This window comes from Lissotriton vulgaris, chromosome 2_1 (genome assembly GCF_964263255.1).
Source record: "Lissotriton vulgaris chromosome 2_1, aLisVul1.2, whole genome shotgun sequence".
Lineage (NCBI taxonomy): Eukaryota > Metazoa > Chordata > Amphibia > Caudata > Salamandridae > Lissotriton > Lissotriton vulgaris.
In genome coordinates this window covers 1,959,008,269-1,959,024,473 of record NC_141687.1, presented here as the reverse complement: position 1 = coordinate 1,959,024,473, position 16,205 = coordinate 1,959,008,269, and positions in this window count along the sequence as shown.

Genomic DNA, 16,205 nt, shown 5'->3' with positions numbered 1-16,205 from the left:
TGCTGATGATGCTGTCCTCATGGCAACAATAGCAAGGGGTTTACAATGCTTATTGAACTCCTTTGTACACTTCATGGAGGACTTAGACTTGATGATGGTTAATAACAGCAAATCATTTATCATGCAGGTGGGCCAGCGTCCAGCTAAGCCCTGCACTTTTTTGGTGGGGGCTACGCTGGTCCCGAAGACTGATGTCTTTTCATATCTATTGGTGGTGTTTGATGAACCCCTGAATTGAAGTCCCCTTGGAAGGTCATAAGAAAGGGGAGTTTGAAAGGTCTACTGCGTCCGGCCCTAATATTGCCTCCAGATTAGGAAGTAGACTGATCAGGGCACTTTTGCAGATTTACGAAGCTAAATGTATATCGAAGGTCACCTGTGGGAGTGAGATTTGGGGTTATGGCAATCTGTTGAAAACACTTTTCTGAGACGGATTCTCTGCTTACCCCGGTGTATGCCATCGTTTATAGCCCACGAAGAACTTGGGATGGCTTTCCTCTCAGATGTGCTGGCCTATCGTCCATTGTCATTATAGATGAAAATCTGGATGAAGAAGTGAGCCAACCTAAGTAAAGAAATTCTGAGGGATTGTCTTTCCCTTGATCGTTCTAACCATATCTTCTGGTTAAGGTATATCAGAGAGAGTCTTTCCAGCATGGGAAGGGCTGATCAATTTGAGAATTCAGAGGGACTATGTAGAAAGGATATATACTGTGTAAAGGAGAACTTCTTCAAAATGTGCACATTAGTCAGGGAAGAAGAGGAGTTGAGGAAGCCCAGTGTTCATAGTTATGCCCTGTTGAAGACGGTGCCATTCACTGAGCCCTATCTTGTATGGTTCGAAAAGTCCCTACAACAGCTTTTTATTGACTCAATTTTATCTGAACCTTTTTCATTATCCCTTAGCTCATTCTCATGGCGCATATGTCTCTTACCCTGTGGCTGTGACAGAAAGTCTCCACAGGATATATTTCACTTTTTAATATTTTGTAGTTTTTATGAAATCCCAAGAAAGTCTTTTATTATTCCTATTCCTAAGAAAGTCAGCATTTTAAGGGCTGCAATCAACCTTAGGTCCAGCTGTAATTATTTATTTATTTATTTATTTATTTATTTATTTATTTATTTATAAGTTTATATAGCGCTAGAATCACTCCTACAGGAGTATCTCTGCGCTTTTGACCAGGGATCAGCAGCATATTAACAGTGAGGGGATGAGTTAGACTTCATTTTTAAAAAGAGCTGTTTTTAAAAGTTTGCGGAAAGTCAGATGTTCTTTACATTGCCTTAATGCCAAAGGTAACTTGTTCCACAACTTAGGGCCAGTAACAGACAAGGCTCTGCCTCCATGTCTTACTTTTTCTATGTGGGGGACCACCAGAAGGAGATTACTACTAGATCTAAGAGACCGTACTGGAGCATAAGGAATAAATTTCCGTTCCAGATAGATAGGTCCCTCTGAGTTTAGACATTTGTGGATCAAACAACATATTTTAAATTTGACCCTCTGTCATATTGGAAGCCAGTGTAGGCGGTTCAGAAGAGGTTTAGAAGCAGTTCTCGGAGGGGCATTCAGAACTAGGCGAGCCGCCGTGTTCTGGATCACCTGCAGCTTATCCAACACACCCTCATTGGCTGATAAAAGTAAACCGTTACAGTAGTCAATCCGACTGAGGATCAACGCTTGAACAAGCGTTTTCCTTACTGCGTCGGGTAAAAGCGGGAAGACCTTACGGAGAAGTCCAATGGTGTGGAAGCAGATCCCTGATATGTAATTGGTGTGCTGTTTAAATGACAGGTCATGATCGAGTCTGACTCCCAGATTCTTCACAACCTGTTTAGGTTCAGGGACTGCTCCAAGCTCCGACGGCCACCATTCGGGTGTCCAGAGTATTTTCGCGTCTCCAAATAACATGATCTCAGTCTTGGTGACATTGCATTGGAGGTAGTTTGTAGCCATCCATTTTGCCACCTCTTTCATGCCTGTCAAAAAGGAGTTTCTGACCTCAGTGGTGAGAGTTTTGAAGGGGAACAGGAGCTGTGTGTCATCAGCGTAAGATATGGGAATAAAGCCATATCTACGCAAAACTCCTGCCAGGGGTGCCACATAGATATTAAAGAGAGTAGGGCTCAAGCATGAGCCCTGTGGCACCCCTTTAGATATCTCTGTTTCCACTGAGCGGTATGCACCCATGGTGACTCTCTGGGTGCGGCCGGTCAGAAAACTCTTTAGCCAGTCAAGAGCCTTGTTCTGGATGCCAGCGTTCGACAACCGTTGCGTCAGGATGGTATGAGACACGGTGTCGAACGCTGCTGATAGATCTAATAGCACCAGGATGACTGAAAGGCCCTTGTCCTGGTAGAAGTGGAGATCATCAGTAACAGACAAGAGAGTGGATTCTGTACTGTACTTGGGGCGGAAACCCGATTGGGATTCATCCAGGGCTTTTACCAGTTCCACATGTGCTGATAGGTGGTGGTTAACATGTTTCTCTATAATTTTTCCCACAAAAGGTAACAGGGAAATAGGCCTAAGATTCGTCAGGTCAGACCACAATAGGGCAGTATTCTTCCTTATGGGTCTGACAAGCGCCCTTTTCCAATTTTTGGGGACAGCACCTGAGATGAGTGAAATATTTACCAGTTCACAGATCGTTGGACATAGAAGTTCATTAAGTGTGGGCATTAGTTTGGCAGGTATAGTATCCTCAGGACTACCGCTTTTAATTTGTTTTAAAAGATCCGATGTTCCTTTCAAGGATATCGGGGGAAAGACATCCAGGGAATGTGTAGCAGGTGTGCATTCTACAGGATCAAGGGGAGATTCTGTAGTGGTCAATGAGGCTTGGTTGGTCAAGATAATTTTTTCATAAATTGTGTTGATCTTATTAGTGAAGAAACATGAAGTGTCTTCACACAGTTGTTGAGAAGTCATATCAGGGGCTTCGCAAGCTTGAGGTTTGACAAAAGTCTGTAAGATCTGAAAGAGAACTCTTGGAGAGTTTCCGGCCTCTTGTATTTGGGATGCAATGTAAGATTTCCTAGCACCACGGATTTCTTTGTGATATGAAGATAGAGCACACCAATATTTTTCCTTATCCTCCACAAGATGCGAGGTTCTCCATCTCTTTTCCAATTTTCTAGCCCCTTGTTTCAAGGTTCTCAAGTGATCAGAAAACCAAACTTCATGTTTTTTCCCAGGCTTAGATTTAAAAGTCTTTACAGGAGCAATTTTGTCGATGACTTTCCTAGTTTCTCCTTCGAATTTAGCAAGGGCAGTATCAATATTGTCCGAAGGTAGAAAACTAGGAGGGATGAATTTCTCTCTAAAAGTAGAAGGGGTAACTTTATGCCACTGTCTCCGGGTACCGGGTAGGGTGTTAGAGTGGGACAGATTGGGTGCCTGAAGAGGGGTGGTAAATTCCACAATGAAGTGGTCAGTCCAGGTCACCTGAGTGGCGGGTGGGCATGATGCAAGCTGGACATTAGCGAACACTAAATCCAAAGTGTGGCCTGCTCGATGAGTAGGTCCACTATTTCTCAATAATAGACCCAGAGAGGATAGATCTGTTAATAGTGTTTGCGCCTCATTACAATCTGGAATTTCAGCGTGAACGTTAAAATCACCAACTAAAATGAACTCCTTGTCATTAATGATGTAAGGAGCCAATAGTTCGAGTAAAATATTAGTAAAATTCTTGTAAGGACCTGGGGGCCTATAAACTAAGGCGCCTCTATAGTGTCCTTTAGGAGATACCTGAATTTTAAAAATCATTATTTCGATTTCCGCGGAACTAAGTTCCTCTAAAATAGTGACTCTCAGATCTTCTTTGTAAATCACCGCGATTCCACCACCAATTTTGATCGGGCGGTCCAATCTCAGTATTTTATAGCTGCAAGGGATAGCGAGAGTTATATCCGGGGTGCAATGTGGTTTAAGCCACGTTTCTGTCAGATAACACACTTCCGGTTGGTAAGAAGATATCATATCCCAAACTTCAATGGTATGCTTAGAAAGGGATCTGACATTACACAGGATATTTTTCCTCCCCGGCGAAGGGGTATTAATAACTGGCATAGGCATAGTTGCCCTGATACAAGGGTTATACATATTGATAGGCCTAGTCCCTTCAGTAGAAAATTGGGATTGACAAATCCGACATGAAAATGGGCCTTCTACCTGTATCTGGCACATGCAGGCAGCGCCTACTGGTCGTAAGTTCTTTAGGCAGCGCAGTGTCTTGGGGGAGTATGTTATATGTCTTGGAAGATTATGTAATAACAGACCAGGATCAGCCATGGCCCCTGGCCCGTTCTGGCTCGGACGGGCGCAGACGGGCAGGTCTTTGGCTTGTCTTCGGCGCGTCTGAAGGCGCCCCCCTGCGCGCAACCGCTGCGCGCTTTGACTTTTTAACTTTTATTGTTAATCCGGGTTAATGTAATGTAATGTAATGTCACATTTGTAGAGTGCAAACTGACACTCCAGGGAGCATCATGGCGTTAAACGGAGCCCAGGGATGAAAGACCAAAGCCTGGTTGACTGCTAACGGTAGAAAACAGGAAATAAGATCATAGTTTTGCACAGAGTATCTGATGCACTGAAAATCCAGGTTTTTAAGACCTTCCTGAAATAGGATTCAGATGTGATCTGGCGAAGCTGTGGAGCAAGTTTGTTCCATGCATTCGAGCCTATCACTGTGAGTGATTTTCCTCCCTTCGATTCCAATTGTTCATTGCATGCCAATGCCTGTCTCTAAACTCTTAGGGAATGCTTCTCTCTCGAAAACATGTCTCAATCTGGAGTGCATTTTTGGATGCAATGTGACAACCACTTTCACTTTTGACCATTGTAACAGCTGATCAATTAATAACAATGCAAAAAACTTGACTCTTGGATAAGCACATGGAACCAGCAATATCTAACGGTACTCTTTCCCATCCGCTCCCTGGTCTAGACATGGGTTGTGTAGTATAATCAATTACCTTCTGTGATTTATCACTAGTGGCACATTCAATGCAAGATTCACTTTATCCTCCACATTCCTATTCACACCAGCCCGGATGTATGACGTTACAACGCATGCTTTTACCACGCATGCCGTTACAACGCAAGTTTTACAAAGCATACCATTACAACGCATATCGCTTTGGGGTGCTGGATAGTGAATAGTTTAACTTACTATACCAACTCCAGTCCCCGTGGATAGTAGGGAAGGTGTTGGATAGTAAATTTAATCTATTCCCTATCCTAGAGCGCCCCCCAACGCAATGCATTTTAATGGTTTGTGTTGTAATGGTTGCGTCGTAATGGTAGTGCGTTGGAAAAGTTTTGTTGTAAAGGCTGTTTACCCACCAGCCCACCAGAAATTACATGTGGTCCTTCTTTTCATGATACACATTCCTAGATGTCCTTCATGGGCCGTATCCTGGGTGGTTGTCTTAACCCTACTGGTACCACTAGTTGTTAACCGTGCAATAACAAACCATCTGAGCACTTGTCTGAAATCCGAAAATAAGACGACACATTTTCTTTCAGCTTATTATTTTTGGCCACTTTGTCCTAATGTATTTAAAGACCTTTTAAACATCTGCATACATTTCAACTACCTCTCTTCATTGTTTTTCCACAATACATCCTTTGGGCACATCAGATATGGATAGTACTTTTTCCATATCGTTAGCTTCAACATGCAAGTCATCACTTTCCTGTAGATGAAGTCTCAATAAGCAATCTGCCATAACATTTCTGTGTCCCGTAATATTTTCTACCAGAAAATGAAATTCCTACAGCTTGTGTTGCCACCTTGCCACTCTTAGAGTTGCCTTTCTGCATCCCTTAGTACTAAATATTTATATTAGAAGATGACAATCTGTCTTAACTTTGAATTCAGTAGCATATATATATTTTCTGAAGCATTCAATTTCCCAACAACATGTCAGGGCTTCCTTTTCTTTTTTTTTGGTAATGTTTTTATTGAAAACAATGCATGAAATATGACATAGACATTGGGTAGCACAGGTTACATTAGTCATTGGCAACATTATACTCATCAGCAAAATCATTGGTAAGAAACTCATTCCTATTGATTCTTCCCTGGAGTCCCTCCCTCCCCCCACCTCCTACTCAGATTCACTCTCCCCATCTAGCATTGGTGGTTCACATAAATAACCTCTGTATTTTTTCCAGGCCTCCAAACTTTTCTCCCATTTCTTGGGGCATCCACGCTGCAGATAAACCACTCGCTCTGCTATCATTGCTGCATCCAAATCCATGCACCAATCTTTAAGCGTCAGCACCTCCTCGGATCCCCAATATTTGTCTATGTTCCGTTTAGCATACATCACACCCAGTGTCACCCAGTCCTGAGCAGAGTGGGTGAGATCATTCAGCTCCCAGAGGTTCAGGCTGCAACATCTTGGCTCTGGGACAACTGACAAATCGACCACCTGAAACACCGTTCTCATAATTTTAGCCCAATACGCTGCAAACTGGGGGCATTGCCATAGAGTGTGGTAGAATGTTCCCTCCTCCCCACAATCCCTAAGGCAAAAGCGGTGTGAGGCCCTCCCTATGGTGTGAAGAGTGACACTCGTACAGTTAACACGGTGTAATATCTTTAGCTGTACTAGTCGGAGTCTAGAGGATATACCCACCTCTCGCGGGGAAGACAGTGCTGTCTGCCAGTCCGCTTCATCGAGTTCCCCCAGATCAGTGGACCATTTGTGCTTTGATTTTAGAGTTGGGTCTGGTGTGTTGTTGATTAGTTTACAATAGGTAAATGAAGTTGCCTTCTTGGGCATATGCTCAGCAAGTAATCTGTTCTCTAACGGAGTGGTTTCAGGCACATCAGTGCATGGTGGGAGAACCGGTTACATTAGTCATTGGCAACATTATACTCATCAGCAAAATCATTGGTAAGAAACTCATTCCTATTGATTCTTCCCTGGAGTCCCTCCCTCCCCCCACCTCCTACTCAGATTCACTCTCCCCATCTAGCATTGGTGGTTCACATAAATAACCTCTGTATTTTTTCCAGGCCTCCAAACTTTTCTCCCATTTCTTGGGGCATCCACGCTGCAGATAAACCACTCGCTCTGCTATCATTGCTGCATCCAAATCCATGCACCAATCTTTAAGCGTCAGCACCTCCTCGGATCCCCAATATTTGTCTATGTTCCGTTTAGCATACATCACACCCAGTGTCACCCAGTCCTGAGCAGGGTGGGTGAGATCATTCAGCTCCCAGAGGTTCAGGCTGCAACATCTTGGCTCTGGGACAACTGACAAATCGACCACCTGAAACACCGTTCTCATAATTTTAGCCCAATACGCTGCAAACTGGGGGCATTGCCATAGAGTGTGGTAGAATGTTCCCTCCTCCCCACAATCCCTAAGGCAAAAGCGGTGTGAGGCCCTCCCTATGGTGTGAATAGTGACACTCGTACAGTTAACACGGTGTAATATCTTTAGCTGTACTAGTCGGAGTCTAGAGGATATACCCACCTCTCGCGGGGAAGACAGTGCTGTCTGCCAGTCTGCTTCATCGAGTTCCCCCAGATCAGTGGACCATTTGTGCTTTGATTTTAGAGTTGGGTCTGGTGTGTTGTTGATTAGTTTACAATAGGTAAATGAAGTTGCCTTCTTGGGCATATGCTCAGCAAGTAATCTGTTCTCTAAAGGAGTGGTTTCAGGCACATCAGTGCATGGTGGGAGAACCGACTCCAGGGCATGTTTGATCTGTATATATCTAAACTTCTCAGTGGATGCTAATTCGTATTGGGCTAGAAGCTGGTCAAAGGATACTATTGTGCCTCTCTTCCATAAATCTCCCACCGTGGATATGCCTATTAGGTCCCAAGCCCCGAATCCCTTGCTATTGCGAAGTCTACCCAGTTGCCATGCTGACCAAAGGGGGGTCCTTTGAGTGATTGTATTTTTGCATTTCAGACGGGTCTGAGCAGCATACCAGATGTAAACTGTATGCGCTGTCGGTCCTAAAAGGGAAGAGGAGCCACCCCTATCGTATTTCGTGGAGAGAACTCCAGCCTCACCCAGTTCATACTGCCCAGTCTGCCTGGAACGCTGGTTCCGTCTGGGGTGTGTGTAACCATTGAATAATTATTTTCAGTTGGGCTGCCCAGTAATATAACTGAGTATCTGGGAGGGCTATACCTCCATCATACCAGCCCAGATCAATTTACCCTTGAAATATGTGCCAGTTTATTTCCCCAGAGCAAGCCCGAGACAACCGCTTCTATATTGTTGAAATATTTTAAAGGGACTGTGAACGGGGTATTTTCTAATGCATAAAGATATCAGGGAAGTGTCATCATTTTAAAAAGGGCTGCTTTGCCCAGGAGGGTCAGAGGCAGGTTATGCCAGTGCACCACATCACACCCAAATCTTTCAAGAAGGGGCTCTAAATTTTTGAGGAGGAAGGCATCTGGTCTGGGCGTTACCTAAATACCCAGGTATTTAAAAGAGTCTTCCATGACAGCAAGGGGGCAGTTCGCCGGGAGCAATGGGGGCGGGCCCTTAAGGACGAACAACACTGATTTGAACCAATTGATGGTATAACCCGATGCCCGACCGAAGATTTCACAAATGTTTAGAAGTACTAATATTGAGCATCTTGGGAAATACAGATATAACAGCACATCGTCCGCATATAGAGAGATGCGGTCCTCCCAAGTCGCAGTCCAGTTTAGTCCCCGAATCATGAGGTCCCATTGGATCCAGGCCGCCAATGGCTCCAGCGCCAGCGAAAACAGCAATGGAGACAAGGGGCATCCCTAGCGCGTACCCCGTCCCAACGGAAAGTCTTTGGAGATATGACCATTCGCCACCACATGTACAAGTGGACGTGAGTACAATAATTTCTCCCACGTGCCGAATTTGGGGCCAAAGCCCAGGTGTCTGAGAACTGCAAACAAATATGGCCATTCCACCATATCGAATGCCATGCGGGCGTCGAGAGAGAGGATAACTGCAGTCTCTTGGAGACAGGAGATACGCGCCACTACTGCCTGCACCCTTCTGAGATTAAGCGCAGTATTCCTATTGGGCATGAACCCAGATTGGTCCGGGTGAATCAGGGTTTCGAGGTGTGGGGTTAGTCGGATGGCGATCAATTTAGCTAGTATCTTGGCCTCGGCATTGACCAGAGATATTGGGCGATAAGAGGAACATTCATGCGGGGGTTTATTAGGTTTTGGCACAGCAATTATGGTAGCCATGCGTTGATCACGGGGCAGCTCCCCCGCCTCTAAGCTATTTTTAAACATTGTCAAGAGTTGTGGGGCAGTTAGGTCAGATGTACGTTTATAGAGCTCAATGGGGATTCTATTGGGTCCCACGGCTTTTCCTGACTGCAGGGAGTGGATGGTAATCTGCAGTTCCTCAGTCATAATGTCGGCCTCCAGTGACAGAGCCGCCTCAGCAGACAGGGCATGCATCTTAATATCTTTAATGTATGTTTGCGCCTCCTCTGTCGTCATGCGAGAGTCAGTTGTATATACTTTTTCAAAATAATCAGCCAAGGCATCTACTATGTCTTCAAGGGCGGTTACCACTTCCCCAGTCTGAGTACGGAGCTGTGCTATCGTTCTTTGTGCTCCTTCTTTCTCTTTTAACCAAGCCAATAGCTTGCCCGCTTTGTCGCCTACTTCATACACTGTATGTCGTATAGCTTGTATCCGCAGTTTAACCTGGTCACGCTGATATTCTTTGAGTGTGCATTGCTTAAGGCGTAGATTGTGTGCTGTATCTAGGGTGGTAGTCTCTTCGTGTCAGGCCACAGACTCAGCCAGTTCCGCCTCCAGGGCCTCTAACTCACCTCTCGTCTTACTTCTATAGCCAGTTATGAAGGCGATTGCCTTTTCTCTCCCCACCGTTTTATATACTTCCCACAATATACTAGGGAACTGCACTGAGGACACGTTTTCTTGGAAATAATGTTTCGTGACTGAAGCTATATCCTTTTGGATCGCTGGGACCTGGAAATAACCTGGGAAGATAGGGGAAACACGCTTTCTCACCCTAATGTGCATCGTGTAGGTTAGTGAAATGTGTGAATGGTCCGAAATGCCACGTGGACGAATCTCAACATCTGTTAAATGGGGCAGGCTGTCAGCTGAAAGTAAAAAGTAGTCTATATAAGAGAGGCTATTATGGACCCCTGATTGAAAAGTGTATTGCTGCACTGTGGGATGTCTATACCTCCAAGCATCCGTGAGACCTAAAGCGTCTACGAGCCCCCTCATACGGGAACCACCCACTCCAGATGTCCTACTAGGGTAGCGGTCCCTATTGCCATCTAGGACAGTGTTAAAATCACCTCCCAAAATCTGTTCCCCTTCAGGGAGGTTTAATAGGAACGTACTGAGTGCCGGGAAGGCCAAAGTCTGGATGGCCGGGGGAATGTACACTGACACATTAAAATGCTTCCCCTCCCACTGACATGATATAGCTGCAAAACATCCCTGATCATCTGTCCAGGTATGGTGTACTATCAGTGTGAACTGCCTACGTACCAATATGCCCACCCCCCAGGAGCCTGAAGAGAACTCCGAGTGCACTACCATTTTGTAACCCCAGCCATCCATAGCTCGACACGCCAAACTCATCAGGTGAGTTTCTTGTAATAATGCCACCGCTGGTGCGTTGCGTCTTAAATACTGTAACACCAACCCCCTTTTAATCTTAGCTTCCAGACCATGTACATTCCAGGTAAGCAATGTTTTGGGAGACACCAGGGACCAGAGGGTTATCAGTACTAGCTCCAGAGCATGGTGAACATGTTTCTACCGCCATGAGCCATGAAGTGGTACAAAGCGACCCTAATGCTGCGCGCCCATAAAATGACAACCTGCATATTCTACATTAAGCATTGCCCGAACAGAAAAACAATGGAACAAAAAACAATACAAATAAACCACCCTTTCCATCCCACCCACCCCTCTGCCTCCCTGCTCGAGGGAATCAAAACTACCCGCCGCCCCAACAAAGCAGAGTGCTTAATACCCTTTCCCAGTTCTTCAATGAAGGGGTAAGAGAAAACAGCCCCTGCCTCTCTTCGGGCCTTTACACCAGTAACCTCAGTAACCCAGAGCCCATCAATAGAGTCAGGAAAATAGGACTAACGAGGAACATTCTCTCAAAACGTGTCCAAATAACATCACCGCAGGGCCTTCCCCGGTATATAACGTAAAGTACCTGAAATCAGCGACATGAAACATCTGCAACATCATCATATTTATCTATTATCCATGACAGCGTTATCAAAAAGGATACAGTCCTAAGGAGGCTATGGCCAGTTTCCCCCCTATGTCCATTGATTAAATCATTGACTGACAGTCCATCTGCTTCCAAAGATTAACGTTCATTCTTGCTCCATGTCTTCCTGTTGTTCGTTGCACCTTGTGTCCCGATGTCCAGCACAGCCTGACCTCTCTGCCTTACGCCATCCATCCAGCCAGTCCTGTGCCTCCTCAGGCGTGGAGAAAAAACATGCTTTACCCTCTGCTTCCACCCTCAATTTGGCCGGAAGGAGCATGGAGTATTTTAGTTCGCGTTTCCGAAGAGCCTTTTTCACTTCGAGGAATCCTCTGCGCTGTTTCGTAACTGCTGCTGTGCAGTCCGGAAATATCGTGATTGCGAAGTTATCAATGCGGATCGTAGGGGCCTTCAGAGCAACTTGTAGGATTCATTGCGGTCCCTGAAATTGAATATACGTGCCAGGATCGGTCGTGGGGAGGGGCCCTGGTTTTGTCCTGCCACCTGGGACCCGGGCTGCGCGTTCAACAGAAAAGAAGTTTGACAATCCTCGCGGCAGGAGGTGAGTTGTCACTAGGTCCTCCACAAAAGGATCCAGGGCCTGGCCCCCTGCCGTTTCTGGAACGCCAATAAGGCAGATGTTATTCAGTCTCGAGCACCCCTCCTGATCCTCGAGACGGGCCATCATGAGCTTATTGTCTGCCTCCAGCTGCCATACCTGTTTCCTGAGGGTGGAAGTATCCGACGAAAGGGCTGCTGTCGTTGATTCAACTTCGGACACTTTGGGGGACATTTTATTAAAATCAGCCCGGATCAATGCCAGGTCAATTGAGAGGGTCCCGATTCTTGAATGTAAATTGTAAATTGATACTTGTATAGCGCACTACTCACCCACAAGGGTCTCAAGGCGCTGTGGAACCCATCCTGGCTTTCCCTGTGAGGCGTCCACTCCTGGGGGGCACCACCAGTCACCCCTGCCGTCGATGGGACATCTTTGTTTTGCGTTTCTCCCTGCGATTTGGTAAATGCATATTTGTACAGCTTTACCTGGTTGGCCCCCTTTGCATTTCTGTTGCTCAAGTTGATAGCAGAGGGAAGGATTCCGTGCAAAACCGGGCCACGAAAGTCGCCGTTCGCAGGTCTGAGCACTATAATGTCACAGTCAGATAGTGGAGTCAGTTCCCTATGACACGGGGGAAGGGAAATCGGGCGGTCTCTCAGCTTGTGCTCCCGCAGGTGGATCAATAAACGCCAGGTCTTGAGCCCCAGGAGCACGGAGCAGCGTGCACCCCTGAGACAGCCATGGCTGATGTATTCCCTTCCAGAGTTGTGAGGGTTAGCAGGTAATCCCCAGGGGGCCGGTTAATACCCCAGCGGTGAGGGCAGCACACAGTAATTATGTAGATGGAGCTCGCAGGCGAGAGGCATCACATCTGAAATGTTTAGTGCGTCCGGGCGTTGCCTCAGCCTTCTCGAGTGTGCAGCCTCTCCCCGGCGGACAGCAGCGTGAGGTCTTAAGATGGCGGCAGGAGGAATCCTTCAAGCCTCCACCCCGACTTGTAGGCAGCTTTGCGGGGACACCAGCAATCCTCACCCCATATCGTCAGGCTCAGCCACGAACTCCATCACTCATCGCTACCTCGGGGACGGCGGGTGGGGGAGCGCTCCACCTGCCGACACTAACGCTCCTCCCCGAGCCGATCCCCAGGCCACTCGGATACCTTTGTGACTGTGGGTCCCGGCTGCCGTGTCCTAGTAGGCCGCTTGATGCCACTCACCGCCACAGAGGGATTCCTTATTTGAGGTAGAGTACTTTAATTCTGCCCCTCTCAAAGGGCTTGAAGCAAAGTCAAATGCTACCCATCTACCATTTTGATTTGATATTAGAACCACACCAATTCCCACATTAGTAGCATCAGTCATTATGGGAGAATCATATTTGATATCAAATGGAGACAGTGCTCGTGCATTAGCAATAAAAAAAAAATGAATTTAGATCTCCAATCATCATCTCACACAAATTGCTGATTTTTCTTCACTAACTCTCTCATATGTTTGGTTTTGTCAGAAAAAGTTGGAATAAATTTAGCATAATATTCTGCCAGACCTAAAAACGAAACAAGTTGATCCTTGTCTCTAGGTTCCAGTGCCTCCTCAATAGCTTAAACTAAATGTTGCCTTGGTGCAACACAATTTTTACCAATATTGTGACCCAAATAATCGACAGATTCTAATTCAAATTTATATTTCTCCTTTGACAGAGTTAACCCACTGCTTTCTAAAATCATCAATACCTTGAACAAAGCTCCAGCATGCTCTTCCTTTGTTTTTCCAAATACCAAAATGTCCTCCTGAAAATACAATACAGTACGTATGCCCTTAATCAATCTATGCATATTTTTTTGAAAAACTGCAGATGCAGAAATTGGCCCAAACTGCATTCTTTTGTAACAATAGGTTCCCTCTGGTATAATAAAAAAATATAATGTTTACTATCTTCATGTAAAGCTATCTGGTGATACGTACTAGACAGATTTAAGGTAGTAAAGCATTGTTGTGACATTCAACAATGCAAACATTTCAATTATATTGGGTACCGGGTGGCGGACCACCCATAAACAGTCGTATGGTCTCTTAAATCAACACATAGTATAATTTTTCCTTTGGACCTATGTACAACTACTACTGTTGACAACTCTTCAGAGGATTTGATCTCTTCGATTATGTTTTGTTTACACAGTTTCAGTACTTTTCTCATGAATATGGGCACATTTCTGACTTTATGGACCTTTGTGATCTTATGCACAAAATTTTGTAACAAACCTAAGTCAGATGAAAAAACTTTAGAAAATAATTTTTCGAAAGGCCTTTTCCTCAACTATTTTTTTTTATTATTATAATTTTTATAAAGAATACAATCACAACCACTGTTACAGGGTTAGGCACGAATGAGAAGTAGTCATTTGTACATTGGTTTATAAATATCTAGCCCCTTCTGTCTGTATTTTGAGAGCAAAAGAAAAACAAGGAGAAAAGAACAGAAACATTAGTAGTGAAAACAAAAGAGGTATAGGACAGACATGGTGAGAGGAACAGTCACTGTACATTACTTTTACAATTACATCTGACACATTTTCAGGATGTCTGAGTTCGCATGCAGACCCAAACGGGCTTTAAAAGGGAGCAACTTATTGATCACTTACATTGTCATAAATAAACACTGGATTAAGATAATTTGAGATTGAGGGTTATCATTAAATCCCTTTGTTGAGGCCATCCTAATAGGCATGATCCCTCTTTAGACACATATATCTTTGCATTGATAGTTTTCCCCTTGTAAGTTAACGGTGATTCAAAATAACCCAGCACATTAGTGGGCTTATTCCCATAGCCTAACCGCTTGATATCTGCTGGAAACCACTTAGCATTGGGAAATAAATGTAATAAATAATTACCAGTTAATGTGCATCTAGCACCTAAGTTCACGATTACTTTTATATCTTTGCCATCAAAGTCCACCACCCAAAATGGTGTATTTTCTTTATTCTAATTGAATTCAAGTGCACCAGAAGCATACTCCTCAAGTAACTCATCCCATCCTGCATGACTTCTCTGATATGGCTTAAACGTTCTTTCAACCATTCTGCCGTATTATTATTACTGCTGTTTCTACTTTTACACACTTTCGCAAAAAGGCTTTTCGGTTTACAATTTCTACAGATTTCACCCATTGATGGGCATGACTTATCATTTGACAAATGACCTGACAATTCACATTTAAAACAAATCTAATCTTTCTTTACTATTATGTTTCTACAACATCCCAATACTTTAGGTTTGGTATTTTGTTTTTCTTCCCTACGCTTTCTTTCTTGCCTGCTTGTACATCCTTGTTACCTATTGGGTTAACTCTTTCATTCCCAATTTCATCTCTTCGAATTGGTGTGCTATACCCATAGCTTTGTCTAATGTAAGATCGTCTGCCATTAACAAATTGTCTTGCAATTTTGAATCTCATACCCTGTGTACAAATTAGTCTCAGATTATCTGATCTACAAAAGTTCCTATATTTACACTTAGGGCCTTATTACGATGTCGGCCGGAGACATTTTACCCCCAACACCGTCTCAGATTCAGAACCGACCAACTCGCAGTTGGAAGTTCCACCCAACAGATTAGGAGGCGGCCGAAAAATGTTTCCTAGGGGAGCCCCTTTCGACTGACAACTGGCTGTAACACGGGCTCCTATGGGGAAATGAGGTGTGTGAGGAATACACTGCACCCTATCACAGGCACCCCATTGTGCCTGCCACACATTGCAGAGTTTTACAAAGGGGCACCTAGGGTCCCCCTCTGGCCAACAACTGAAGGCACCAGGCTGAAGGGGGCTTGCTAGGGGCCCTCACAGTCACTTTCAGACAGCCTTTTCATGTTGAACATTCCTACTATAAAAGGCTGTTGGAAAATGACATCGTAATTGGTCTTTCGGAAATGCTGGTAAGAAAGGTGCACTATGCAGTTCCGGCCTACACGGATAACCCGGGAGCCAGTCTGAACTGATTCGAAATGACCCCGCGGTTTACTTTACGACTGCGAACATGGTAATTGGTCGAGCAAATTGTAAACCAACCGAGTCGTTAAGAAGGGTTCTGACGTGGTCTAGGAAATTTCGACTGTCAGACTGAGGCTTTCCACCCAACATTGTAATGAGGCCCTTAGCTGTCAATACAATTAGGGCCTGATTACGATACGGTCGGGAAATCTTCCTGATCTAATCGGTTTGGAAACGATTTCCAACCGACTCGGATTGGGAGAGTCTGACCGAATGAGTATGATGCTTCTGGATGCTTCCAGATACGATTTGGATGGACTCCGCATCATAAAATAGCCCTTGGTCGGGAAGACACATTCCCGATCCGATTCGGAAGGA